General features: G+C 49.8%; 1 protein-coding gene across 2 annotated transcripts in view; it reads left to right on the top strand.

Annotated features, from left to right (window-relative positions):
- SBNO2 (strawberry notch homolog 2) overlaps positions 1 to 26,793 on the top strand; it is a 324,007-nt gene that overhangs the window by 209,663 nt on the left and 87,551 nt on the right. The window lies entirely within an intron of this gene.

Here is a 26,793-nt window from a genome sequence, read left to right on the forward strand (position 1 = left end):
TCGTGAACACCTCTCTAGGCAAACATTGAGACCTTCCTCTCTCTGTTAGTGCCAGAGGACAGGAATCGTGAACACCTCCTTAGGCAAACATTGATGCCTTCCTCTCTCTGTTAGTGCCAGAGGACAGGAATCGTGAACACCTCTCTAGGCAAACATTGAGACCTTCCTCTCTCTGTTAGTGCCAGAGGACAGGAATCGTGAACACCTCTCTAGGCAAACATTGAGACCTTCCTTTCTCTGTTACTGCCAGAGGACAGGAATCGTGAACACCTCCTTAGGCAAACATTGACACCTTCCTCTCTCTGTTAGTGCCAGAGGACAGGAATCGTGAACACCTCTCTAGGCAAACATTGAGACCTTCCTCTCTCTGTTAGTGCCAAAGGACAGGAATCGTGAACACCGCCCTGGGCAAACATTGGGACCTTCCTCTCTCTGTTAGTGCCAGAGGACAGGAATCGTGAACACCTCCCTGGGCAAACATTGAGACCTTCCTCTCTCTGTTACTGCCAGAGGACAGGAATCGTGAACACCTCCCTAGGCAAACATTGACGCCTTCCTCTCTCTGTTACTGCCAAAGGACAGGAATCGTGAACACCTCCCTAGGCAAACATTGACGCCTCCCTCTCTCTGTTAGTGCCAGAGGACAGGAATCGTGAACACCGCCCTGGGCAAACATTGAGACCTTCCTCTCTCTGTTAGTGCCAGAGGACCGGAATCATGAACATCGCCTTAGGCAAACATTGAGACCTTCCTCTCTCCGTTAGTGCCAGAGGACAGGAATCGTGAACACCTCCCTAGGAAAACATTGACGCCTTCCTCTTTCTGTTAGTGCCAAAGGACAGGAATCGTGAACACCTCCCTAGGCAAACATTGAGTCCTTCCTCTCTCTGTTACTGCCAAAGGACAGGAATCGTGAACACCTCCTTAGGCAAACATTGATGCCTTCCTCTCTCTGTTACTGCCAGAGGACAGGAATCGTGAACACCTCCCTAGGCAATCATTGACGCCTTCCTCTCTCTGTTAGTGCCAGAGGACAGGAATCGTGAACACCTCCCTAGGCAAACATTGACGCCTTCCTCTCTCTGTTAGTGCCAGAGGACAGGAATCGTGAACACCTCCCTAGGCAAACATTGACGCCTTCCTCTCTCTGTTAGTGCCAGAGGACAGGAATCGTGAACACCTCCCTAGGCAAACATTGGGACCTTCCTCTCTCTGTTAGTGCCAGAGGACAGGAATCGTGAACACCTCCCTAGGCAAACATTGACGCCTTCCTCTCTCTGTTAGTGCCAAAGGACAGGAATCGTGAACACCTCTCTAGGCAAACATTGACGCCTTCCTCTCTCTGTTAGTGCCAGAGGACAGGAATCGTGAACACCTCCATAGGCAAACATTGGGACCTTCCTCTCTCTGTTAGTGCCAGAGGACAGGAATCGTGAACACCTCCCTAGGCAAACATTGACCCCTTCCTCTCTCTGTTAGTGCCAGAGGACAGGAATCGTGAACACCTCTCTAGGCAAACATTGACACCTTCCTCTCTCTGTTAGTGCCAGAGGACAGGAATCGTGAACACCTCTCTAGGCAAACATTGACACCTTCCTCTCTCTGTTAGTGCCAGAGGACAGGAATCGTGAACACCTCCCTGGGCAAACATTGACGCCTTCCTCTCTCTGTTAGTGCCAGAGGACAGGAATCGTGAACACCTCTCTAGGCAAACATTGACACCTTCCTCTCTCTGTTAGTGCCAGAGGACAGGAATCGTGAACACCTCCCTCGGCAAACATTGACGCCTTCCTCTCTCTGTTAGTGCCAGAGGACAGGAATCGTGAACACCTCTCTAGGCAAACATTGACACCTTCCTCTCTCTGTTACTGCCAGAGGACAGGAATCGTGAACACCTCTCTAGGCAAACATTGACACCTTCCTCTCTCTGTTAGTGCCAGAGGACAGGAATCGTGAACACCTCCCTGGGCAAACATTGACGCCTTCCTCTCTCTGTTACTGCCAGAGGACAGGAATCGTGAACACCTCCCTAGGCAAACATCGACGCCTTCCTCTCTCTGTTACTGCCAGAGGACAGGAATCGTGAACACCTCCCTAGGCCAACATTGACGCCTTCCTCTCTCTGTTAATGCCAGAGGACAGGAATCGTGAACACCTCCCTGGGCAAACATTGACGCCTTCCTCTCTCTGTTACTGCCACAGGACAGGAATCGTGAACACCTCTCTAGGCAAACATTGAGACCTTCCTTTCTCTGTTAGTGCCAGAGGACAGGAATCGTGAACACCTCTCTAGGCAAACATTGAGACCTTCCTTTCTCTGTTAGTGCCAGAGGACAGGAATCGTGAACACCTCTCTAGGCAAACATTGAGACCTTCCTTTCTCTGTTAGTGCCAGAGGACAGGAATCGTGAACACCTCCCTAGGCAAACATTGAGACCTTCCTCTCTCTGTTAGTTGCACAGGACAGGAATCGTGAACACCTCCCTAGGCAAACATTGAGACCTTCCTCTCTCTGTTAGTGCCAGAGGACAGGAATCGTGAACCCCTCTCTAGGCAAACATTGAGACCTTCCTCTCTCTGTTAGTGCCAGAGGACAGGAATCGTGAACACCGCCCTGGGCAAACATTGAGACCTTCCTCTCTCTGTTACTGCCAGAGGACAGGAATCGTGAACACCACCCTGGGCAAACATTGGGACCTTCCTCTCTCTGTTAGTCCTAGAGGACAGGAATCGTGAACACCTCTTTAGGCAAACATTGAGACCTTCCTCTCTCTGTTAGTGCCAGAGGACCGGAATCGTGAACACCTCCTTAGGCAAACATTGACACCTTCCTCTCTCTGTTAGTGCCAGAGGACAGGAATCGTGAACACCTCCCATGTCAAACATTGAGACCTTCCTCTCTCTGTTAGTGCCAGAGGACAGGAATCGTGAACACCTCCCTGGGCAAACATTGAGACCTTCCTCTCTCTGTTAGTGCCAGAGGACAGGAATCGTGAACACCTCCCTAGGCAAAGATTGGGACCTTGCTCTGTCTGTTACTGCCAGAGGACAGGAATCATGAACACCGCCCTAGGCAAACATTGACGCCTTCCTCTCTCTGTTACTGCCAGAGGACAGGAATCGTGAACCCCTCTCTAGGCAAACATTGAGACCTTGCTCTCTCTGTTAGTGCCAGAGGACAGGAATCGTGAACACCTCCCTGGGAAAACATTGAGACCTTCCTCTCTCTGTTAGTTGCACAGGACAGGAATCGTGAACACCTCCCTAGGCAAACATTGACGCCTTCCTCTCTCTGTTACTGCCAGAGGACAGGAATCGTGAACCCCTCTCTAGGCAAACATTGAGACCTTCCTCTCTCTGTTGGTGCCAGAGGACAGGAATCGTGAACACCGCCCTGGGCAAACATTGAGACCTTCCTCTCTCTGTTAGTGCCAGAGGACAGGAATCGTGAACACCTCTCTAGGCAAACATTGAGACCTTCCTCTCTCTGTTAGTGCCAGAGGACAGGAATCGTGAACACCTCTCTAGGCAAACATTGAGACCTTCCTCTCTCTGTTAGTGCCTAAGGACAGGAATCGTGAACACCGCCCTGGGCAAACATTGGGACCGTCCTCTCTCTGTTAGTGCCAGAGGACAGGAATCGTGAACACCTCCCTGGGCAAACATTGAGACCTTCCTCTCTCTGTTAGTGCCAGAGGACAGGAATCGTGAACACCTCTCTAGGCAAACATTGGGACCTTCCTCTCTCTGTTAGTGCCAGAGGACAGGAATCGTGAACACCTCTCTAGGCAAACATTGAGACCTTCCTCTCTCTGTTAGTGCCAAAGGACAGGAATCGTGAACACCACCCTAGGCAAACATTGAGACCTTCCTCTCTCTGTTAGTGCCAGAGGACAGGAATCGTGAACCCCTCTCTAGGCAAACATTGAGACCTTCCTCTCTCTGTTAGTGCCAAAGGACAGGAATCGTGAACACCTCCCTAGGCAAACATTGAGACCTTCCTCGCTCTGTTAGTGCCAGAGGACAGGAATCGTGAACACCACCCTAGGCAAACATTGAGTCCTTCCTCTCTCTGTTAGTGCCAGAGGACTGGAATCGTGAACACCTCTCTAGGCAAACATTGACACCTTCCTCTGTTAGTGCCAGAGGACAGGAATCGTGAACACCTCCCTAGGCAAACATTGAGTCCTTCCTCTCTCTGTTAGTGCCAGAGGACAGGAATCGTGAACACCTCTCTAGGCAAATATTGACACCTTCCTCTCTCTCTTAGTGCCAGAGGACAGGAATCATGAACACCTCCCTAGGCAAACATTGAGTCCTTCCTCTCTCTGTTAGTGCCAGAGGACAGGAATCATGAACACCTCCCTAGGCAAACATTGACACCTTCCTCTCTCTCTTAGTGCCAGAGGACAGGAATCATGAACACCTCCCTAGGCAAACATTGAGACCTTCCTCTCTCTGTTAGTGCCAGAGGACAGGAATCGTGAACACCGCCCTAGGCAAACATTGAGTCCTTCCTCTCTCTGTTAGTGCCAGAGGACAGGAATCGTGAACACCTCCTTAGGCAAACATTGAGACCTTCCTCTCTCTGTTACTGCCAGAGGACAGGAATCGTGAACACCACCCTAGGCAAAGATTGACACCTTCCTCTCTCTGTTAGTGCCAGAGGACAGGAATCGTGAACACCTCCCTAGGCAAACATTGAGACCTTCCTTTCTCTGTTAGTGCCAGAGGACAGGAATCGTGAACATCTCCTTAGGCAAACATTGACGCCTTCTTCTCTATGTTAGTGCCAGAGGACAGGAATCGTGAACACCTCCCTAGGCAAACATTGAGACCTTCCTTTCTCTGTTAGTGCCAGAGGACAGGAATCGTGAACATCTCCTTAGGCAAACATTGACGCCTTCCTCTCTCTGTTAGTGCCAGAGGACAGGAATCGTGAACACCTCCCTAGGCAAAGATTGAGTCCTTCCTCTCTCTGTTAGTGCCAGAGGACAGGAATCGTGAACATCTCCCTAGGCAAACATTGACACCTTCCTCTCTCTGTTAGTGCCAGAGGACAGGAATCGTGAACACCTCCCTAGGCAAAGATTGACACCTTCCTCTCTCTGTTACTGCCAGAGGACAGGAATTGTGAACACCTCTCTAGGCAAACATTGAGACCTTCCTCTCTCTGTTAGTGCCAGAGGACAGGAATCGTGAACATCTCCTTAGGCAAACATTGACGCCTTCCTCTCTCTGTTAGTGCCAGAGGACAGGAATCGTGAACACCTCTCTAGGCAAACATTGAGACCTTCCTCTCTCTGTTAGTGCCAGAGGACAGGAATCGTGAACACCTCCCTAGGCAAAGATTGACACCTTCCTCTCTCTGCTCTCCTTGTTCCCCCCCCTTGTTGTACACATCTCTTAATACTCAAGGTGAGGCTGCACATGAGACCACTTCAGGAGTGGCTGCAACAAGACTGGTCACAATCAACCCAGAGTCGGGAGGATCTAGTGGTTGTCACAGACCTAGTACAGAAAGAGATGCTGTGGTGGAAGATTATAATGAGCAGAACAATTAAACTACCAACTCCCGCAGTAATCATTGCAACAGACGCGTCCTACACCGTGTGGTGCGCTCACATGGGAAAGCTGAACATCAGTGAGCTTATGGAGCCCAAATGAAGCAGAACGGCACATAAATGTGTTGAAACTCAGGACGTTTTTCTTAGCCCTGAAAGTCTTCCAGACACATGTGGATGGAAGGTCTGTTTAAATCCAAGCTGACAACATAACCAGAGCGTTCTATCTCAACAAACAGGTGGAACAGAATCACACTATCCAGACTAGATCAGGATAGGATAGTGAGACGAGAACACCACCAATGTGCTAAAAATCTATTGGGGGAAGGGAACACAGAAGCAGACAGACAAGCACTTGACACAAATGGGAGCTCACACAAAGAGTGGTGAAGGACATCTTTCGAAGGTGGAGCACACCACACATAGACTGGTTTACAAACCAGGAATATGTAAAATGCCACAGCTACGCCTCCAGGGGTTCACCGCTCACAGTCACTAGTGAGTGCCCTGTCAATAGAATGGTCTGGGATTTTGGCTTATCCTTTTCCACCGATACCAATGATATCACGTGTGATACAGAAAGGCCAACAGGCACCCATGAAACGAATCCTAATGGCCCTTCTGAGGGAAAAACAAACATGGTTCTCAGATCTAGTGGAAATGACTCGGGACTAGGCCATGAAGCTTCTATAACATCACAACCAACTAACAACACAGAAGCACAAGTACTGAATACAGAACCCGCCTACCCTGGCCTCGCCGCATGGTTCCTGAGGATACAGAATCTAGTCATCTAGACTTAGCACCAATGTCCACAGAGATAATTAAGGAAGCCTGGAGACCTACAGCGAGAAAGTGTTATACAGGCAAGTGAAAGGTTCATACAGTGGTTTAACAGGAAAGGCTGTGGTAGAGGCTGGACACAACGCCCCAAAAGTGCTAGACGAAAAGCTCTCCTACAGCTCACTAAAGGTGCTCTAAGCTGCCATACTGGTGGTATACAAGGGGAGTATTAGGCAAACGCTTCTTCAATGCATCAGTCACAAAATGTGTCCTGGAAAGAGAAAATAGGATAGTCTTCCCCCCACCCCGCCGGCAAGAGAAGCACCTACGTAGAACCTACATTTAGTGCTGACACAAATGAATAAAGACACCTTTTGAACCCATACATAATCAAGAACTCAAGTATCTAGTGCTGAGAGCATCCTTCCTAGTTGTTAGTTATCACGTCATTAAGGAAAGGTAGTGAAATAAAAGCCCTTACAACACAGGAACCAGATCTAAAAATACACAAGAATAAAGTGGTGATGAGCAGAAACCCACAGCTTAGCCCGAAGGTGGTATCACATTTTCATGTTAACCAGGCGATACACTTACCTGCATTTTTCCAACAACCCAATACACAGGCTGAAAGAGACTGTTGTACATTGAATGCAAGATAGACAATTACGTATCACTTGCAAGAACCAAACAGAAAGGGGGATTCATTTTTAATCTCCTTTGCACAAGCTAGTAAGGGTTTAAGGGACTATGAAACATAGTGTAACAGGATGATGGACTGGACTCGCCAACAGAAGTCTTCGAGGTATACTGATTTTTATTGACACAGTGCTTACTGACACTCCAATAGGGCCGAACTATGACACGGCTGGACCTTCTCCTCTTCCTCTCTGCTTGGTTTCTTCTTATCAGCAGGCGGAGGATACCCTCGGGGAGAAAAGGACATAACCCTCAATAATCAGGCTCTAATATATATATATATATATATCAAACCAGACATTACACAGGAAAGTAATTTTTTATCCATTTCTTAGACCAGAACTGGTGTGGGAACTGTCTTGAGTTATCCGTAACCAAGACGCAATGAGAAACATTAGGGTTTTAATGCTGAGACAGCAGTACACTTAGGGCTGTGGATACAAAGCAGCAAACCCCAAGAGATGCCCATGGTAATTTACCTAAAACCCTGCCACAAACTCCTCTGCAATCTCCCACCGAGACCTCCCCTTTGTGCCCCTTGCTGTCATGTGTCTGTGACCATGGCTCTGGTTTAGAGTTGCAGACCCCTAGTCCAGAACCCCTTTCCCAGGAAAGCCTTCTGCTCCTTGACTGCCGCCAGATAAAAAGCTGTCTTATCCTGGGTCACGACTGCCGTCTCCTCTCCTATTTTTCCATCTTGGGGACTTGTCTCTCGACCTGCCAACTCCCCAATTGGAGGGATCTCTAGAAGGGGTTCTCTGGTCCCTCAGTGGTCCTTCAGAGCCGGCGGCTCCCTTTCACCGACACTCGTCTCTCCCGCAAGCCACTCTCCACACCTCGCCTCTCGCTTCATCTTCTTTTCCGGGTCCTTGCTTTCACTGCCCACATTGTCGTCCCTCTTATCCTCATTGGAGGAAGTGAGGTCAGCTACTAGAATGCTGACTCCATAGTTCAAGGTACCCCCGGGGTCCTATTTATCTCGACATTCATGTGTGAAGGCAGCTGTCTCGTTACAGGTGGATAGTCCAAGCAATTCAAGACTTCCACTAGGCAGCAATAGTAACATCGGGAGAGGCTTCAAGAGCCCATACAACAAGGATTAAGGGCGCAACGTTTGCCTACTGGTGGAATGTACCCTTAAGTGGCAGCTGCATGGCATCAGCTTGACCTTCTTTACACACCTTCACAAAACATTACTGTGTGGACATTCAAGCCAATAAAGAGGCTCAAGTGACAAAGAAGCTTAAATAACTGTTTGTAAACGCATACCCTACCAATCTTGGACTCCTAAGGGGAGAGGTACCTGCTATGAGATCAAAGCACAGCATGGGAATCCAGAAAAGATTCACGCTGCAAAACAAGATGGTTACTCGCCTGTAGAAGTACTTTTGCAGCTTGAAGATTGTTCTGCGGTCACATGCTACCCGCCCATCTCCCTAGGTACGTTTCTAGGGCACGCGTATGATATAATTTGAGGGACAAAGAACGAAATGGTCAATGACTCGACGCCCACAAGAAAACAAAAACAAGCATTTGCAGTGCAATATGTCTCACAATACTGAAAGTTTGAGCTATTGACGTTGCAAATAATAATGCAACGCCAATACCTAAAATATTAGTAATACAAGACCTGTTGCATTGCATATGTGCATGGGGCGAGAAAGGGATAGAAGAAAGTTGTGGCTGCCGTGTCGAAGAAATGAAAGGCGTGGCCGCCATTGGTAACGTTCAAAGGAAAATAGAGTTTGGAGAGCAGCCCCCAAGAAAAGAAAGGTGCAGCTTGCCAAGCTCTATTTTTAGGTCTCGCGCCCGAGAGACCGCATGTAGGGGGTTTGAAAGCGGACCTAGGAATCGCACACGCTCGTACGTGTGCTTTTCCTTTTGGCCCACGCTATTGGCCTTTGCGTGCATCTTTTTATCAAAGAAAGCACGTAATTGGCCAAAGGCGGGCGCATTGCTCCGCCCATGGCCTATTGGTGTCTATTACGCACACTGCTGCCATGTGGTTTCAATTATTGTTCCCAGACATGGGCGCGATAATTGAAACCACATGTCTCGCTGTGGCGTGCGCGCCACTCGCAGGCTTGTTTGCTTTTCAATAGCGATCGCTTTAACTTTCGCGATCGCTTTCACTGCCGCCTGTATTCAGATGGAGCTGGGAGCAGAGGAGCTGCAGCCGCTCCTCGTTTCAATATTCCTACATTTTTCATAATCAGCGCAGCACGCCGTCTGTGCCTCGCTGTTTACTAAAAGCATATAATATTGAAAAAATAGAGTTTGGAGAGCCACGCCAAAGAAAAGATAGGCGCGACCGCCATTGTTAAAAAGATGAAGGCGTGCCTTGCTGCTAATAAAGCAGGAGAGCTTATCCTGCCTGCAACAGCAGCTAGGAGAAAGACATAAATAAAATAGTGCTCATACACTGCAAGTAAAACATACTAACTAACAACACATGTAACGGGGCAGTCCTCATGGGAGGTTACAAAATGAGAAAAGGTGGTACTAAGGGGAGACTACTAAGCCTATTCACAAATCTAAAGCCACCATTTACAAAGGACAGTAAGAGGAACCAATTGAAAAGATGGGTAGTAAATTAACAACAAAATTGTATTACAGGTTTAGTCAGTATAAACAGACACTATATATAAAGTGTAAAATAACATTCTGTTATATTCTTTCATTGCATTAATATAAGTTAACAAAATTAAAGTGAATTTCCTTATGCATATGTATACCTTCCATGTACTTATGTATCTAGATATTTATTACATTTCTTCTAATTCAGCATATCCAATGCACTACCCAATTTTTCACCCCATACCTCTCTCAATATATCCTCTGCCTCAACTCTCTGCCTCATCTCAAACATATTTCTACTACGCTTTCCAGTGCACAACCCTATTGCTCACTCTATACCTCTATCAATCTATCCTCTACCTCCACTCTCTCATTCATCCCAAACCCCTTACCACTACTATGATTCCCCAAAGAAACCTTTTTAGGCTCTTCCCTACTCTATCCCTCCTTGCACCATTGCATACTTCTTTTACTATTCAGATCCCCCAAGCAAGCCTTTCTAAGCCCTTACCTCTGACCCTTCTCACTCACCTCCCCAGTACGTATCCCAAACCTCCTTCTACTGCTATGGACTGCCAAAAAGAAAATTAATTCATAGAAATTCTAGACCCTTCCCTCTTCTATCCCTCCTTCCCTCTTCTATCTCTCCACTATTCCTGTTCAATCCAAATAACAGACTAACATGTTCACCACTCAAAATGAATTTCATATTTCCCTATACTAACTCCCCTCCACCTCCCCGTTACTCATCCCAAACCCCCTCGTACGGATATGAACTAAAAAAGAAAATTCTAGACCCTTCCCTATTTTATCCCTTCACTATTCCATTTCAATCCAATAACATACTCGCATGTCCACCACTCAAGATAATTGCATATTTCCCAATACGAATTCCCACTAATCCTGTTTGGGTTCTTGAGTAGCGTGCTACTCACTGAAAAGTGCTTGAACACCTCATCAGGGGTAGCAAGCTCTATATAAATACAAACCCTTTCCCTCTTCAATCCCTCCACAATACTTCTTGAGCCAAATAACTGACTAACATCTCCACCGCTCAGTTACTTCATATTTCCCTATATGAATTCACTCCTTTTTGGGTTCCAGAGTAGCATGCTACTCGCTGGATAATGTGCTTCAACTTCTCATCAGGGTTTGCAAGCGCTGTATGAATGCAAACCGTTTTCCCTCTTCTATCCCTCCACTATCCTTCTCAATCCAAATAACTGACTAACATATACAACTTGTGTAACTTGTGCCTGGTTACTGTATGAAGGTGACATGACATGGTTACAGTATGAGGATCCCTTGACCCCTCTCCTCTGTGCGGGGTTTCTGTATGAGTGTCTAGTTACAATACCAGGGTCTAGTGCCCCCTTCAGGTGTTGGTGTCTAGTTACAATACCAGTTTCAAGTGCCCCCTTCAGGTGTTGGTGTCTAGTTACAATACCAGTTTCAAGTGCCTCCTTCAGGTGTTGGTGTCTAGTTACAATACCAGTTTCAAGTGCCCCCTTCAGGTGTTGGTGTCTAGTTACAATACCAGGGTCTAGCGCCTCCTTCAGGTGTTGGTGTCTAGTTACAATACCAGGGTCTAGTGCCTCCTTCGGGTGTTGGTGTCTAGTTACAATACCAGGGTCTAGTGCCCCCTTCTGGTGATGGTGTCTAGTTACAAAACCAGGGTCTAGTGCCTTTTCGGGTGTTGGTGTCTAGTTACAATACCAGGGTCTAGTGCCTCCTTCAGGTGTTGGTGTCTAGTTACAATACCAGGGTCTAGTGCCTCTCGGATGTTGGTGTCTAGTTACAATACCAGGGTCTAGCTCCCCCTTCAGGTGTTGGTGTCTAGTTACAATACCAGGGTCTAGTGCCTCCTTCAGGTGTTGGTGTCTAGTTACAATACCAGGGTCTAGTGCCCCCTTCTGGTGTTGGTGTCTATTTACAATACCAGGGTCTAGTGCCCCCTTCTGGTGTTGGTGTCTATTTACAATACCAGGGTCTAGTGCCCCCTTCTGGTGTTGGTGTCTAGTTCCAATACCAGGGTCTAGTGCCTCCTCATGTGTTGATGTCTAGTTACAATACCAGGGTCTAGTGCCCCCTTCTGGTGTTGGTGTCTAGTTACAATACCAGGGTCTAGTGCCTTTTCGGGTGTTGGTGTCTAGTTACAATACCAGGGTCTAGTGCCTCCTTCAGGTGTTGGTGTCTAGTTACAATACCAGGGTCTAGTGCCCCCTTCTGGTGTTGGTGTCTAGTTACAATACCATGGTCTAGCTCCTCCTTCAGGTGTTGGTGTCTAGTTACAATACCAGGGTTTAGTCCCCCCTTCAGGTGTTGGCGTCTAGTTACAATACCAGGGTCTAGTGCCCCCTTCAGGTGTTGGTGTCTAGTTACAATACCAGTGTCTAGTGCCCCCTTCAGGTGTTGGTGTCTAGTTACAATACCAGGGTTTAGTCCCCCCTTCAGGTGTTGGCGTCTAGTTACAATACCAGGGTCTAGTGCCCCCTTCAGGTGTTGGTGTCTAGTTACAATACCAGGGTCTAGCGCCCCCTTCAGGTGTTGGTGTCTAGTTACAATACCAGGTTCTAGTGCCTCCTTCAGGCGTTGTTGTCTAGTTACAATACCAGGTTCTGGTGCCTCTCATGTGTTGGTGTCTAGTTACAATACCAGGGTCTAGTGCCCCCTTCAGGTGTTGGTGTCTAGTTACGATACCAGGGTTTAGTCCCCCCTTCAGGTGTTGGTGTCTAGTTACAATACCAGGGTCTAGTGCCCCCTTCAGGTGTTGGTGTCTAGTTACAATACCAGGGTCTAGTGCCCCCTTCAGGTGTTGGTGTCTAGTTACGATACCAGGGTTTAGTCCCCCCTTCAGGTGTTGGTGTCTAGTTACAATACCAGGGTCTAGCTCCTCCTTCATATGTTGGTGTCTAGTTACAATTCCAGGGTCTAGTGCCCCCTTCGGGTGTTGGTGTCTAGTTACAATACCAGGTTCTAGTGCCCCCTTCAGGTGTTGGTGTCTAGTTACAATACCAGGGTCTAGTGCCCCCTTCAGGTGTTGGTGTCTAGTTACAATACCAGGGTCTAGCGCCTCCTTTTGGTGTTGGTGTCTAGTTACAATACCAGGGTCTAGTGTCTCCTTCAGGTGTTGGTGTCTAGTTACAATTCCAGGGTCTAGTGCCCCCTTCAGGTGTTGGTGTCTAGTTACAATTCCAGGGTCTAGTGCCCCCTTCAGGTGTTGGTGTCTAGTTACAATACCAGGTTCTAGTGCCCCATTAAGGTGTTGGTGTCTAGTTACAATACCAGGGTCTAGCGCCTCCTTCTGGTGTTGGTGTTTAGTTACAATTCCAGGGTCTAGTGCCCCATTCTGGTGTTGGTGTCTAGTTACAATACCAGGGTCTAGTGCCCCCTTCAGGTGTTGGTGTCTAGTTACAATACCAGGGTCTAGCGCCTCCTTTTGGTGTTGGTGTCTAGTTACAATACCAGGGTCTAGCGCCCCCTTCTGGTGTTGGTGTCTAGTTCCAATACCAGGGTCTAGTGCCTCCTCATGTGTTGATGTCTAGTTACAATACCAGGGTCTAGTGCCCCCTTCTGGTGTTGGTGTCTAGTTACAATACCAGGGTCTAGTGCCTTTTCGGGTGTTGGTGTCTAGTTACAATACCAGGGTCTAGTGCCTCCTTCAGGTGTTGGTGTCTAGTTACAATACCAGGGTCTAGTGCCCCCTTCTGGTGTTGGTGTCTAGTTACAATACCATGGTCTAGCTCCTCCTTCAGGTGTTGGTGTCTAGTTACAATACCAGGGTTTAGTCCCCCCTTCAGGTGTTGGCGTCTAGTTACAATACCAGGGTCTAGTGCCCCCTTCAGGTGTTGGTGTCTAGTTACAATACCAGTGTCTAGTGCCCCCTTCAGGTGTTGGTGTCTAGTTACAATACCAGGGTTTAGTCCCCCCTTCAGGTGTTGGCGTCTAGTTACAATACCAGGGTCTAGTGCCCCCTTCAGGTGTTGGTGTCTAGTTACAATACCAGGGTCTAGCGCCCCCTTCAGGTGTTGGTGTCTAGTTACAATACCAGGGTCTAGTGCCCCTTTCAGGTGTTGGTGTCTAGTTACGATACCAGGGTTTAGTCCCCCCTTCAGGTGTTGGTGTCTAGTTACAATACCAGGGTCTAGTGCCCCCTTCAGGTGTTGGTGTCTAGTTACAATACCAGGGTCTAGTGCCCCCTTCAGGTGTTGGTGTCTAGTTACGATGCCAGGGTTTAGTCCCCCCTTCAGGTGTTGGTGTCTAGTTACAATACCAGGGTCTAGTGCCCCCTTCAGGTGTTGGTGTCTAGTTACAATACCAGGGTCTAGTGCCCCCTTCAGGTGTTGGTGTCTAGTTACGATACCAGGGTTTAGTCCCCCCCTTCAGGTGTTGGTGTCTAGTTACAATACCAGGGTCTAGCTCCTCCTTCAGGTGTTGGTGTCTAGTTACAATACCAGTGTCTAGTGCCCCCTTCAGGTGTTGGTGTCTAGTTACAATACCAGGGTTTAGTCCCCCCTTCAGGTGTTGGCGTCTAGTTACAATACCAGTGTCTAGTGCCCCCTTCAGGTGTTGGTGTCTAGTTACAATACCAGGGTTTAGTCCCCCCTTCAGGTGTTGGCGTCTAGTTACAATACCAGGGTCTAGTGCCCCCTTCAGGTGTTGGTGTCTAGTTACAATACCAGGGTCTAGCGCCCCCTTCAGGTGTTGGTGTCTAGTTACAATACCAGGGTCTAGTGCCTCCTTCAGGCGTTGTTGTCTAGTTACAATACCAGGTTCTGGTGCCTCTCATGTGTTGGTGTCTAGTTACAATACCAGGGTTTAGTCCCCCCTTCAGGTGTTGGTGTCTAGTTACAATACCAGGGTCTAGTGCCCCCTTCAGGTGTTGGTGTCTAGTTACAATACCAGGGTCTAGTGCCCCCTTCAGGTGTTAGTGTCTAGTTACGATACCAGGGTTTAGTCCCCCCTTCAGGTGTTGGTGTCTAGTTACAATACCAGGGTCTAGCTCCTCCTTCATATGTTGGTGTCTAGTTACAATACCAGGGTCTAGTGCCCCCTTCGGGTGTTGGTGTCTAGTTACAATACCAGCTTCTAGTGCCCCCTTCAGGTGTTGGTGTCTAGTTACAATACCAGGGTCTAGTGCCCCCTTCAGGTGTTGGTGTCTAGTTACAATACCAGGGTCTAGCGCCTCCTTCTGGTGTTGGTGTTTAGTTACAATTCCAGGGTCTAGTGCCCCATTCTGGTGTTGGTGTCTAGTTACAATACCAGGGTCTAGTGCCCCCTTCAGGTGTTGGTGTCTAGTTACAATACCAGGGTCTAGCGCCTCCTTTTGGTGTTGGTGTCTAGTTACAATACCAGGGTCTAGTGTCTCCTTCAGGTGTTGGTGTCTAGTTACAATTCCAGGGTCTAGTGCCCCCTTCAGGTGTTGGTGTCTAGTTACAATTCCAGGGTCTAGTGCCCCCTTCAGGTGTTGGTGTCTAGTTACAATACCAGGTTCTAGTGCCCCATTAAGGTGTTGGTGTCTAGTTACAATACCAGGGTCTAGCGCCTCCTTCTGGTGTTGGTGTTTAGTTACAATTCCAGGGTCTAGTGCCCCATTCTGGTGTTGGTGTCTAGTTACAATACCAGGGTCTAGTGCCCCCTTCAGGTGTTGGTGTCTAGTTACAATAACAGGGTCTAGCGCCTCCTTTTGGTGTTGGTGTCTAGTTACAATACCAGGGTCTAGTGCCTCCTTCAGGTGTTGGTGTCTAGTTACAATACGAGGGTCTAGCGCCCCCTTCTGGTGTTGGTGTCTAGTTCCAATACCAGGGTCTAGTGCCTCCTCATGTGTTGATGTCTAGTTACAATACCAGGGTCTAGTGCCCCCTTCTGGTGTTGGTGTCTAGTTACAATACCAGGGTCTAGTGCCTTTTCGGGTGTTGGTGTCTAGTTACAATACCAGGGTCTAGTGCCTCCTTCAGGTGTTGGTGTCTAGTTACAATACCAGGGTCTAGTGCCCCCTTCTGGTGTTGGTGTCTAGTTACAATACCATGGTCTAGCTCCTCCTTCAGGTGTTGGTGTCTAGTTACAATACCAGGGTTTAGTCCCCCCTTCAGGTGTTGGCGTCTAGTTACAATACCAGGGTCTAGTGCCCCCTTCAGGTGTTGGTGTCTAGTTACAATACCAGGGTCTAGTGCCCCCTTCAGGTGTTGGTGTCTAGTTACGATACCAGGGTTTAGTCCCCCCTTCAGGTGTTGGTGTCTAGTTACAATACCAGGGTCTAGTGCCCCCTTCAGGTGTTGGTGTCTAGTTACAATACCAGGGTCTAGTGCCCCCTTCAGGTGTTGGTGTCTAGTTACGATACCAGGGTTTAGTCCCCCCTTCAGGTGTTGGTGTCTAGTTACAATACCAGGGTCTAGCTCCTCCTTCATATGTTGGTGTCTAGTTACAATACCAGGGTCTAGTGCCCCCTTCGGGTGTTGGTGTCTAGTTACAATAGCAGGTTCTAGTGCCCCCTTCAGGTGTTGGTGTCTAGTTACAATACCAGGGTCTAGTGCCCCCTTCAGGTGTTGGTGTCTAGTTACAATACCAGGGTCTAGCGCCTCCTTCTGGTGTTGGTGTTTAGTTACAATTCCAGGGTCTAGTGCCCCATTCTGGTGTTGGTGTCTAGTTACAATACCAGGGTCTAGTGCCCCCTTCAGGTGTTGGTGTCTAGTTACAATACCAGGGTCTAGCGCCTCCTTTTGGTGTTGGTGTCTAGTTACAATACCAGGGTCTAGTGTCTCCTTCAGGTGTTGGTGTCTAGTTACAATTCCAGGGTCTAGTGCCCCCTTCAGGTGTTGGTGTCTAGTTACAATTCCAGGGTCTAGTGCCCCCTTCAGTTGTTGGTGTCTAGTTACAATACCAGGTTCTAGTGCCCCATTAAGGTGTTGGTGTCTAGTTACAATACCAGGGTCTAGCGCCCCCTTCTGGTGTTGGTGTCTAGTTCCAATACCAGGGTCTAGTGCCTCCTCATGTGTTGATGTCTAGTTACAATACCAGGGTCTAGTGCCCCCTTCTGGTGTTGGTGTCTAGTTACAATACCAGGGTCTAGTGCCTTTTCGGGTGTTGGTGTCTAGTTACAATACCAGGGTCTAGTGCCTCCTTCAGGTGTTGGTGTCTAGTTACAATACCAGGGTCTAGTGCCCCCTTCTGGTGTTGGTGTCTAGTTACAATACCATGGTCTAGCTCCTCCTTCAGGTGTTGGTGTCTAGTTACAATACCAGGGTTTAGTCCCCCCTTCAGGTGTTGGCGTCTAGTTACAATACCAGGGTCTAGTGCCCCCTTCAGGTGTTGGTGTCTAGTTACAATACCAGTGTCTAGTGCCCCCTTCAGGTGTTGGTGTCTAGTTACAATACCAGGGTTTAGTCCCCCCTTCAGGTGTTGGCGTCTAGTTACAATACCAGGGTCTAGTGCCCCCTTCAGGTGTTGGTGTCTAGTTACAATACCAGGGTCTAGCGCCCCCTTCAGGTGTTGGTGTCTAGTTACAATACCAGGGTCTAGTGCCCCTTTCAGGTGTTGGTGTCTAGTTACGATACCAGGGTTTAGTCCCCCCTTCAGGTGTTGGTGTCTAGTTACAATACCAGGGTCTAGTGCCCCCTTCAGGTGTTGGTGTCTAGTTACAATACCAGGGTCTAGTGCCCCCTTCAGGTGTTGGTGTCTAGTTACGATACCAGGGTTTAGTCCCCCCTTCAGGTGTTGGTGTCTAGTTACAATACCAGGGTCTAGTGCCCCCTTCAGGTGTTGGTGTCTAGTTACAATACCAGGGTCTAGTGCCCCCTTCAGGTGTTGGTGTCTAGTTACGATACCAGGGTTTAGTCCCCCCTTCAGGTGTTGGTGTCTAGTTACAATACCAGGGTCTAGCTCCTCCTTCAGGTGTTGGTGTCTAGTTACAATACCAGGGTCTAGTGCCCCCTTCGGGTGTTGGTGTCTAGTTACAATACCAGGTTCTAGTGCCCCCTTCAGGTGTTGGTGTCTAGTTACAATACCAGGGTCTAGTGCCCCCTTCAGGTGTTGGTGTCTAGTTACAATACCAGGGTCTAGCGCCTCCTTCTGGTGTTGGTGTTTAGTTACAATTCCAGGGTCTAGTGCCCCATTCAGGTGTTGGTGTCTAGTTACAATACCAGGGTCTAGCGCCTCCTCATGTGTTGGTGTCTAGTTACAATACCAGGGTCTAGCGCCTCCTTCTGGTGTTGGTGTTTAGTTACAATTCCAGGGTCTAGTGCCCCATTCTGGTGTTGGTGTCTAGTTACAATACCAGGGTCTAGTGCCCCCTTCAGGTGTTGGTGTCTAGTTACAATACCAGGGTCTAGCGCCTCCTTTTGGTGTTGGTGTCTAGTTACAATACCAGGGTCTAGCGCCCCCTTCTGGTGTTGGTGTCTAGTTCCAATACCAGGGTCTAGTGCCTCCTCATGTGTTGATGTCTAGTTACAATACCAGGGTCTAGTGCCCCCTTCTGGTGTTGGTGTCTAGTTACAATACCAGGGTCTAGTGCCTTTTCGGGTGTTGGTGTCTAGTTACAATACCAGGGTCTAGTGCCTCCTTCAGGTGTTGGTGTCTAGTTACAATACCAGGGTCTAGTGCCCCCTTCTGGTGTTGGTGTCTAGTTACAATACCATGGTCTAGCTCCTCCTTCAGGTGTTGGTGTCTAGTTACAATACCAGGGTTTAGTCCCCCCTTCAGGTGTTGGCGTCTAGTTACAATACCAGGGTCTAGTGCCCCCTTCAGGTGTTGGTGTCTAGTTACAATACCAGTGTCTAGTGCCCCCTTCAGGTGTTGGTGTCTAGTTACAATACCAGGGTTTAGTCCCCCCTTCAGGTGTTGGCGTCTAGTTACAATACCAGGGTCTAGTGCCCCCTTCAGGTGTTGGTGTCTAGTTACAATACCAGGGTCTAGCGCCCCCTTCAGGTGTTGGTGTCTAGTTACAATACCAGGGTCTAGTGCCCCTTTCAGGTGTTGGTGTCTAGTTACGATACCAGGGTTTAGTCCCCCCTTCAGGTGTTGGTGTCTAGTTACAATACCAGGGTCTAGTGCCCCCTTCAGGTGTTGGTGTCTAGTTACAATACCAGGGTCTAGTGCCCCCTTCAGGTGTTGGTGTCTAGTTACGATGCCAGGGTTTAGTCCCCCCTTCAGGTGTTGGTGTCTAGTTACAATACCAGGGTCTAGTGCCCCCTTCAGGTGTTGGTGTCTAGTTACAATACCAGGGTCTAGTGCCCCCTTCAGGTGTTGGTGTCTAGTTACGATACCAGGGTTTAGTCCCCCCCTTCAGGTGTTGGTGTCTAGTTACAATACCAGGGTCTAGCTCCTCCTTCAGGTGTTGGTGTCTAGTTACAATACCAGTGTCTAGTGCCCCCTTCAGGTGTTGGTGTCTAGTTACAATACCAGGGTTTAGTCCCCCCTTCAGGTGTTGGCGTCTAGTTACAATACCAGTGTCTAGTGCCCCCTTCAGGTGTTGGTGTCTAGTTACAATACCAGGGTTTAGTCCCCCCTTCAGGTGTTGGCGTCTAGTTACAATACCAGGGTCTAGTGCCCCCTTCAGGTGTTGGTGTCTAGTTACAATACCAGGGTCTAGCGCCCCCTTCAGGTGTTGGTGTCTAGTTACAATACCAGGGTCTAGTGCCTCCTTCAGGCGTTGTTGTCTAGTTACAATACCAGGTTCTGGTGCCTCTCATGTGTTGGTGTCTAGTTACAATACCAGGGTTTAGTCCCCCCTTCAGGTGTTGGTGTCTAGTTACAATACCAGGGTCTAGTGCCCCCTTCAGGTGTTGGTGTCTAGTTACAATACCAGGGTCTAGTGCCCCCTTCAGGTGTTGGTGTCTAGTTACGATACCAGGGTTTAGTCCCCCCTTCAGGTGTTGGTGTCTAGTTACAATACCAGGGTCTAGCTCCTCCTTCATATGTTGGTGTCTAGTTACAATACCAGGGTCTAGTGCCCCCTTCGGGTGTTGGTGTCTAGTTACAATACCAGCTTCTAGTGCCCCCTTCAGGTGTTGGTGTCTAGTTACAATACCAGGGTCTAGTGCCCCCTTCAGGTGTTGGTGTCTAGTTACAATACCAGGGTCTAGCGCCTCCTTCTGGTGTTGGTGTTTAGTTACAATTCCAGGGTCTAGTGCCCCATTCTGGTGTTGGTGTCTAGTTACAATACCAGGGTCTAGTGCCCCCTTCAGGTGTTGGTGTCTAGTTACAATACCAGGGTCTAGCGCCTCCTTTTGGTGTTGGTGTCTAGTTACAATACCAGGGTCTAGTGTCTCCTTCAGGTGTTGGTGTCTAGTTACAATTCCAGGGTCTAGTGCCCCCTTCAGGTGTTGGTGTCTAGTTACAATTCCAGGGTCTAGTGCCCCCTTCAGGTGTTGGTGTCTAGTTACAATACCAGGTTCTAGTGCCCCATTAAGGTGTTGGTGTCTAGTTACAATACCAGGGTCTAGCGCCTCCTTCTGGTGTTGGTGTTTAGTTACAATTCCAGGGTCTAGTGCCCCATTCTGGTGTTGGTGTCTAGTTACAATACCAGGGTCTAGTGCCCCCTTCAGGTGTTGGTGTCTAGTTACAATAACAGGGTCTAGCGCCTCCTTTTGGTGTTGGTGTCTAGTTACAATACCAGGGTCTAGTGCCTCCTTCAGGTGTTGGTGTCTAGTTACAATACGAGGGTCTAGCGCCCCCTTCTGGTGTTGGTGTCTAGTTCCAATACCAGGGTCTAGTGCCTCCTCATGTGTTGATGTCTAGTTACAATACCAGGGTCTAGTGCCCGCTTCTGGTGTTGGTGTCTAGTTACAATACCAGGGTCTAGTGCCTTTTCGGGTGTTGGTGTCTAGTTACAATACCAGGGTCTAGTGCCTCCTTCAGGTGTTGGTGTCTAGTTACAATACCAGGGTCTAGTGCCCCCTTCTGGTGTTGGTGTCTAGTTGCAATACCATGGTCTAGCTCCTCCTTCAGGTGTTGGTGTCTAGTTACAATACCAGGGTTTAGTCCCCCCTTCAGGTGTTGGCGTCTAGTTACAATACCAGGGTCTAGTGCCCCCTTCAGGTGTTGGTGTCTAGTTACAATACCAGGGTCTAGTGCCCCCTTCAGGTGTTGGTGTCTAGTTACGATACCAGGGTTTAGTCCCCCCTTCAGGTGTTGGTGTCTAGTTACAATACCAGGGTCTAGTGCCCCCTTCAGGTGTTGGTGTCTAGTTACAATACCAGGGTCTAGTGCCCCCTTCAGGTGTTGGTGTCTAGTTACGATACCAGGGTTTAGTCCCCCCTTCAGGTGTTGGTGTCTAGTTACAATACCAGGGTCTAGCTCCTCCTTCATATGTTGGTGTCTAGTTACAATACCAGGGTCTAGTGCCCCCTTCGGGTGTTGGTGTCTAGTTACAATAGCAGGTTCTAGTGCCCCCTTCAGGTGTTGGTGTCTAGTTACAATACCAGGGTCTAGTGCCCCCTTCAGGTGTTGGTGTCTAGTTACAATACCAGGGTCTAGCGCCTCTTTCTGGTGTTGGTGTTTAGTTACAATTCCAGGGTCTAGTGCCCCATTCTGGTGTTGGTGTCTAGTTACAATACCAGGGTCTAGTGCCCCCTTCAGGTGTTGGTGTCTAGTTACAATACCAGGGTCTAGCGCCTCCTTTTGGTGTTGGTGTCTAGTTACAATACCAGGGTCTAGTGTCTCCTTCAGGTGTTGGTGTCTAGTTACAATTCCAGGGTCTAGTGCCCCCTTCAGGTGTTGGTGTCTAGTTACAATTCCAGGGTCTAGTGCCCCCTTCAGTTGTTGGTGTCTAGTTACAATACCAGGTTCTAGTGCCCCATTAAGGTGTTGGTGTCTAGTTACAATACCAGGGTCTAGCGCCCCCTTCTGGTGTTGGTGTCTAGTTCCAATACCAGGGTCTAGTGCCTCCTCATGTGTTGATGTCTAGTTACAATACCAGGGTCTAGTGCCCCCTTCTGGTGTTGGTGTCTAGTTACAATACCAGGGTCTAGTGCCTTTTCGGGTGTTGGTGTCTAGTTACAATACCAGGGTCTAGTGCCTCCTTCAGGTGTTGGTGTCTAGTTACAATACCAGGGTCTAGTGCCCCCTTCTGGTGTTGGTGTCTAGTTACAATACCATGGTCTAGCTCCTCCTTCAGGTGTTGGTGTCTAGTTACAATACCAGGGTTTAGTCCCCCCTTCAGGTGTTGGCGTCTAGTTACAATACCAGGGTCTAGTGCCCCCTTCAGGTGTTGGTGTCTAGTTACAATACCAGTGTCTAGTGCCCCCTTCAGGTGTTGGTGTCTAGTTACAATACCAGGGTTTAGTCCCCCCTTCAGGTGTTGGCGTCTAGTTACAATACCAGGGTCTAGTGCCCCCTTCAGGTGTTGGTGTCTAGTTACAATACCAGGGTCTAGCGCCCCCTTCAGGTGTTGGTGTCTAGTTACAATACCAGGGTCTAGTGCCCCTTTCAGGTGTTGGTGTCTAGTTACGTTACCAGGGTTTAGTCCCCCCTTCAGGTGTTGGTGTCTAGTTACAATACCAGGGTCTAGTGCCCCCTTCAGGTGTTGGTGTCTAGTTACAATACCAGGGTCTAGTGCCCCCTTCAGGTGTTGGTGTCTAGTTACGATACCAGGGTTTAGTCCCCCCTTCAGGTGTTGGTGTCTAGTTACAATACCAGGGTCTAGTGCCCCCTTCAGGTGTTGGTGTCTAGTTACAATACCAGGGTCTAGTGCCCCCTTCAGGTGTTGGTGTCTAGTTACGATACCAGGGTTTAGTCCCCCCTTCAGGTGTTGGTGTCTAGTTACAATACCAGGGTCTAGCTCCTCCTTCAGGTGTTGGTGTCTAGTTACAATACCAGGGTCTAGTGCCCCCTTCGGGTGTTGGTGTCTAGTTACAATACCAGGTTCTAGTGCCCCCTTCAGGTGTTGGTGTCTAGTTACAATACCAGGGTCTAGTGCCCCCTTCAGGTGTTGGTGTCTAGTTACAATACCAGGGTCTAGCGCCTCCTTCTGGTGTTGGTGTTTAGTTACAATTCCAGGGTCTAGTGCCCCATTCAGGTGTTGGTGTCTAGTTACAATACCAGGGTCTAGCGCCTCCTCATGTGTTGGTGTCTAGTTACAATACCAGGGTCTAGCGCCTCCTTCTGGTGTTGGTGTTTAGTTACAATTCCAGGGTCTAGTGCCCCATTCTGGTGTTGGTGTCTAGTTACAATACCAGGGTCTAGTGCCCCCTTCAGGTGTTGGTGTCTAGTTACAATACCAGGGTCTAGCGCCTCCTTTTGGTGTTGGTGTCTAGTTACAATACCAGGGTCTAGTGTCTCCTTCAGGTGTTGGTGTCTAGTTACAATTCCAGGGTCTAGCGCCTCCTTCAGGTGTTGGTGTCTAGTTACAATTCCAGGGTCTAGCGCCCCCTTCAGGTGTTGGTGTCTAGTTACAATTCCAGGGTCTAGTGCCCCCTTCAGGTGTTGGTGTCTAGTTACAATACCAGGTTCTAGTGCCCCATTCAGGTGTTGGTGTCTAGTTACAATTCCAGGGTCTAGCGCCTCCTTCAGGTGTTGGTGTCTAGTTACAATTCCAGGGTCTAGTGCCCCCTTCAGGTGTTGGTGTCTAGTTACAATACCAGGGTCTAGCACCCCCTTCAGGTGTTGGTGTCTAGTTACAATACCAGAGTCTAGCGCCCCCTTCATGTGTTGGTGTCTAGTTACAATACCAGGGTCTAGTGCCCCCTTCAGGTGTTGGTGTCTAGTTACGATACCAGGGTTTAGTCCCCCCTTCAGGTGTTGGTGTCTAGTTACAATACCAGGGTCTAGTGCCCCCTTCAGGTGTTGGTGTCTAGTTACAATACCAGGGTCTAGTGCCCCCTTCAGGTGTTGGTGTCTAGTTACGATACCAGGGTTTAGTCCCCCCTTCAGGTGTTGGTGTCTAGTTACAATACCAGGGTCTAGTGCCCCCTTCAGGTGTTGGTGTCTAGTTACAATACCAGGGTCTAGTGCCCCCTTCAGGTGTTGGTGTCTAGTTACGATACCAGGGTTTAGTCCCCCCTTCAGGTGTTGGTGTCTAGTTACAATACCAGGGTCTAGTGCCCCCTTCAGGTGTTGGTGTCTAGTTACAATACCAGGGTCTAGTGCCCCCTTCAGGTGTTGGTGTCTAGTTACGATACCAGGGTTTAGTCCCCCCTTCAGGTGTTGGTGTCTAGTTACAATACCAGGGTCTAGTGCCCCCTTCAGGTGTTGGTGTCTAGTTACAATACCAGGGTCTAGTGCCCCCTTCAGGTGTTGGTGTCTAGTTACGATACCAGGGTTCAGTCCCCCCTTCAGGTGTTGGTGTCTAGTTACAATACCAGGGTCTAGCTCCTCCTTCAGGTGTTGGTGTCTAGTTACAATACCAGGGTCTAGTGCCCCCTTCGGGTGTTGGTGTCTAGTTACAATACCAGGTTCTAGTGCCCCCTTCAGGTGTTGGTGTCTAGTTACAATACCAGGGTCTAGCGCCTCCTTCTGGTGTTGGTGTTTAGTTACAATTCCAGGGTCTAGTGCCCCATTCTGGTGTTGGTGTCTAGTTACAATACCAGGGTCTAGTGCCCCCTTCAGGTGTTGGTGTCTAGTTACAATACCAGGGTCTAGCGCCTCCTTTTGGTGTTGGTGTCTAGTTACAATACCAGGGTCTAGTGCCCCCTTCAGGTGTTGGTGTCTAGTTACAATACCAGGGTCTAGCGCCTCCTTTTGGTGTTGGTGTCTAGTTACAATACCAGGGTCTAGTGTCTCCTTCAGGTGTTGGTGTCTAGTTACAATTCCAGGGTCTAGCGCCTCCTTCAGGTGTTGGTGTCTAGTTACAATTCCACGGTCTAGCGCCCCCTTCAGGTGTTGGTGTCTAGTTACAATTCCAGGGTCTAGTGCCCCCTTCAGGTGTTGGTTTCTAGTTACAATACTAGGTTCTAGTGCCCCATTAAGGTGTTGGTGTCTAGTTACAATACCAGGGTCTAGTGCCTCCTTCAGGTGTTGGTGTCTAGTTACAATACCAGGTTCTGGTGCCTCTCATGTGTTGGTGTCTAGTTACAATACCAGGGTCTAGCGCCCCCTTCAGGTGTTGGTGTCTAGTTACAATACCAGGGTCTAGTGCCCCCTTCAGGTGTTGGTGTCTAGTTACAATACCAGGGTCTAGCGCCCCCTTCAGGTGTTGGTGTCTAGTTACGATACCAGGGTCTAGCGCCCCCTTCAGGTGTTGGTGTCTAGTTACGATACCAGGGTTTAGTCCCCCCTTCAGGTGTTGGTGTCTAGTTACAATACCAGGTTCTAGTGCCCCCTTCAGGTGTTGGTGTCTAGTTACAATACCAGGGTCTAGTGCCCCCTTCAGGTGTTGGTGTCTAGTTACAATACCAGGGTCTAGCGCCTCCTTCTGGTGTTGGTGTTTAGTTCCAATTCCAGGGTCTAGTGCCCCCTTCAGGTGTTGGTGTCTAGTTACAATACCAGGGTCAAGCGCCTCCTCATGTGTTGGTGTCTAGTTACAATACCAAGGTCTAGTGCCCCCTTCAGGTGTTGGTGTCTAGTTACAATACCAGGGTCTAGCGCCTCCTTTTGGTGTTGGTGTCTAGTTACAATACCAGGGTCTAGTGTCTCCTTCAGGTGTTGGTGTCTAGTTACAATTCCAGGGTCTAGTGCCCCCTTCAGGTATTGGTGTCTAGTTACAATTCCAGGGTCTAGTGCCCCCTTCAGGTGTTGGTGTCTAGTTACAATACCAGGTTCTAGTGCCCCATTAAGGTGTTGGTGTCTAGTTACAATACCAGGGTCTAGCGCCTCCTTCTGGTGTTGGTGTTTAGTTACAATTCCAGGGTCTAGTGCCCCATTCTGGTGTTGGTGTCTAGTTACAATACCAGTGTCTAGTGCCCCCTTCAGGTGTTGGTGTCTAGTTACAATACCAGGGTCTAGCGCCTCCTTTTGATGTTGGTGTCTAGTTACAATACCAGGGTCTAGTGCCTCCTTCAGGTGTTGGTGTCTAGTTACAATACCAGGGTCTAGCGCCCCCTTCAGGTGTTGGTGTCTAGGTGCCCCCTTTTGGTATCATGCCAGCCTCGGGTGAAGTGCCCCTGGCACCGGGCCACGCAGGGGGGCAGTGACCCCCCTTTCTTAAAGATCCAGGGTGTTGCTCTTTGCAGCGTAGTGCCCCCTCCCTTGGCACAGGTCGCGGTATGTCCTCCTGGTACAGGTCACTCCACCGTTCACCTCCCCCTCCCTTGGCACAGGTCACCCAGGGTGTGGTACCCCCGTCCACCTTGGCATAGGTCCGCCAGGGTGCTATATCCCGCCCTCCCAGCCCCCCATTCGCACAAGTCACCCATCACCCTCTTGCCATAGGTCACCCCACAGTGCTACCCTTGGCACAGGTCCCCCAACAGCACCCCCCCCCCCCGCCTCCCCATGGCACGGGTCACCCATGGGTCGTCGTCCCTCTTGGCACAGGTCCCCCAGCAGTGCCCCCCTTGCCACAGGTCGCCCAGGGTGCGGTGCCCTCCCTTGGCACCGGGTCCCCCTTCCCCGCGCCCCCACCATGGCACGGGTCACCCATAGGTCGTTCTCCCTCTTGGCTCAGGTCACACTTCAGTGCCCCCCCCCCCCCCCCCTTGCCACAGGTCGCCCCGGGTGCGGTGCCCTCTCCCCCTTGCCACAGGTCGCCCCGGGTGCGGTGCCCTCCCCTGGCACCGGGCCCCCTCCCCCGGGCCCCGGGCGCGCGGTGTTTACAGTGCGCCTGTGGTTGGGTTACAGCACATACTGTAATTCTCATCAGACTGCCAGTAATTTCCCTGAGTTACCCCGAGCCATCATTTCCTGTAAGTCAGGCCGGGCGGGCGCTGAGAGGAAGTGGCGGAGCCGGGCGGGCGGGGCCGTGCGGGGCCGGAGGGTGCGGGGCCGGGCTCTGCTGGGTCCCTGTCGGACGAGAGACAGGCTGTGCGGGGGCCAGGCTGTGCGGGGCCCTGTCAGTCCGCGACCACAGGCTGGGAGGGTTGGGGCAGTGCAGAGTACAAGCTGAGCCCCTGCCTACCCGGTGCTCTGCCCGGCGCTCTGCCCTGTGCCTCCGGGTCTGTCCTGCGTGGGCTCTGCCCCTGCTTGGCGTCTGCGCCCCCGGGCCTCTCCTGTGCGGGGCTGCCCTGCCCTCTGCTGTGCGGGGCTGCCCTGCCCTCTGCTGTGCGGGGCTCCCTGCCCTCTCCTGTGCGGGGCTGCCCTGCCC

Source organism: Lissotriton helveticus, chromosome 12, assembly GCF_964261635.1.
Source record: "Lissotriton helveticus chromosome 12, aLisHel1.1, whole genome shotgun sequence".
Classification (NCBI taxonomy): Eukaryota; Metazoa; Chordata; class Amphibia; order Caudata; family Salamandridae; genus Lissotriton; species Lissotriton helveticus.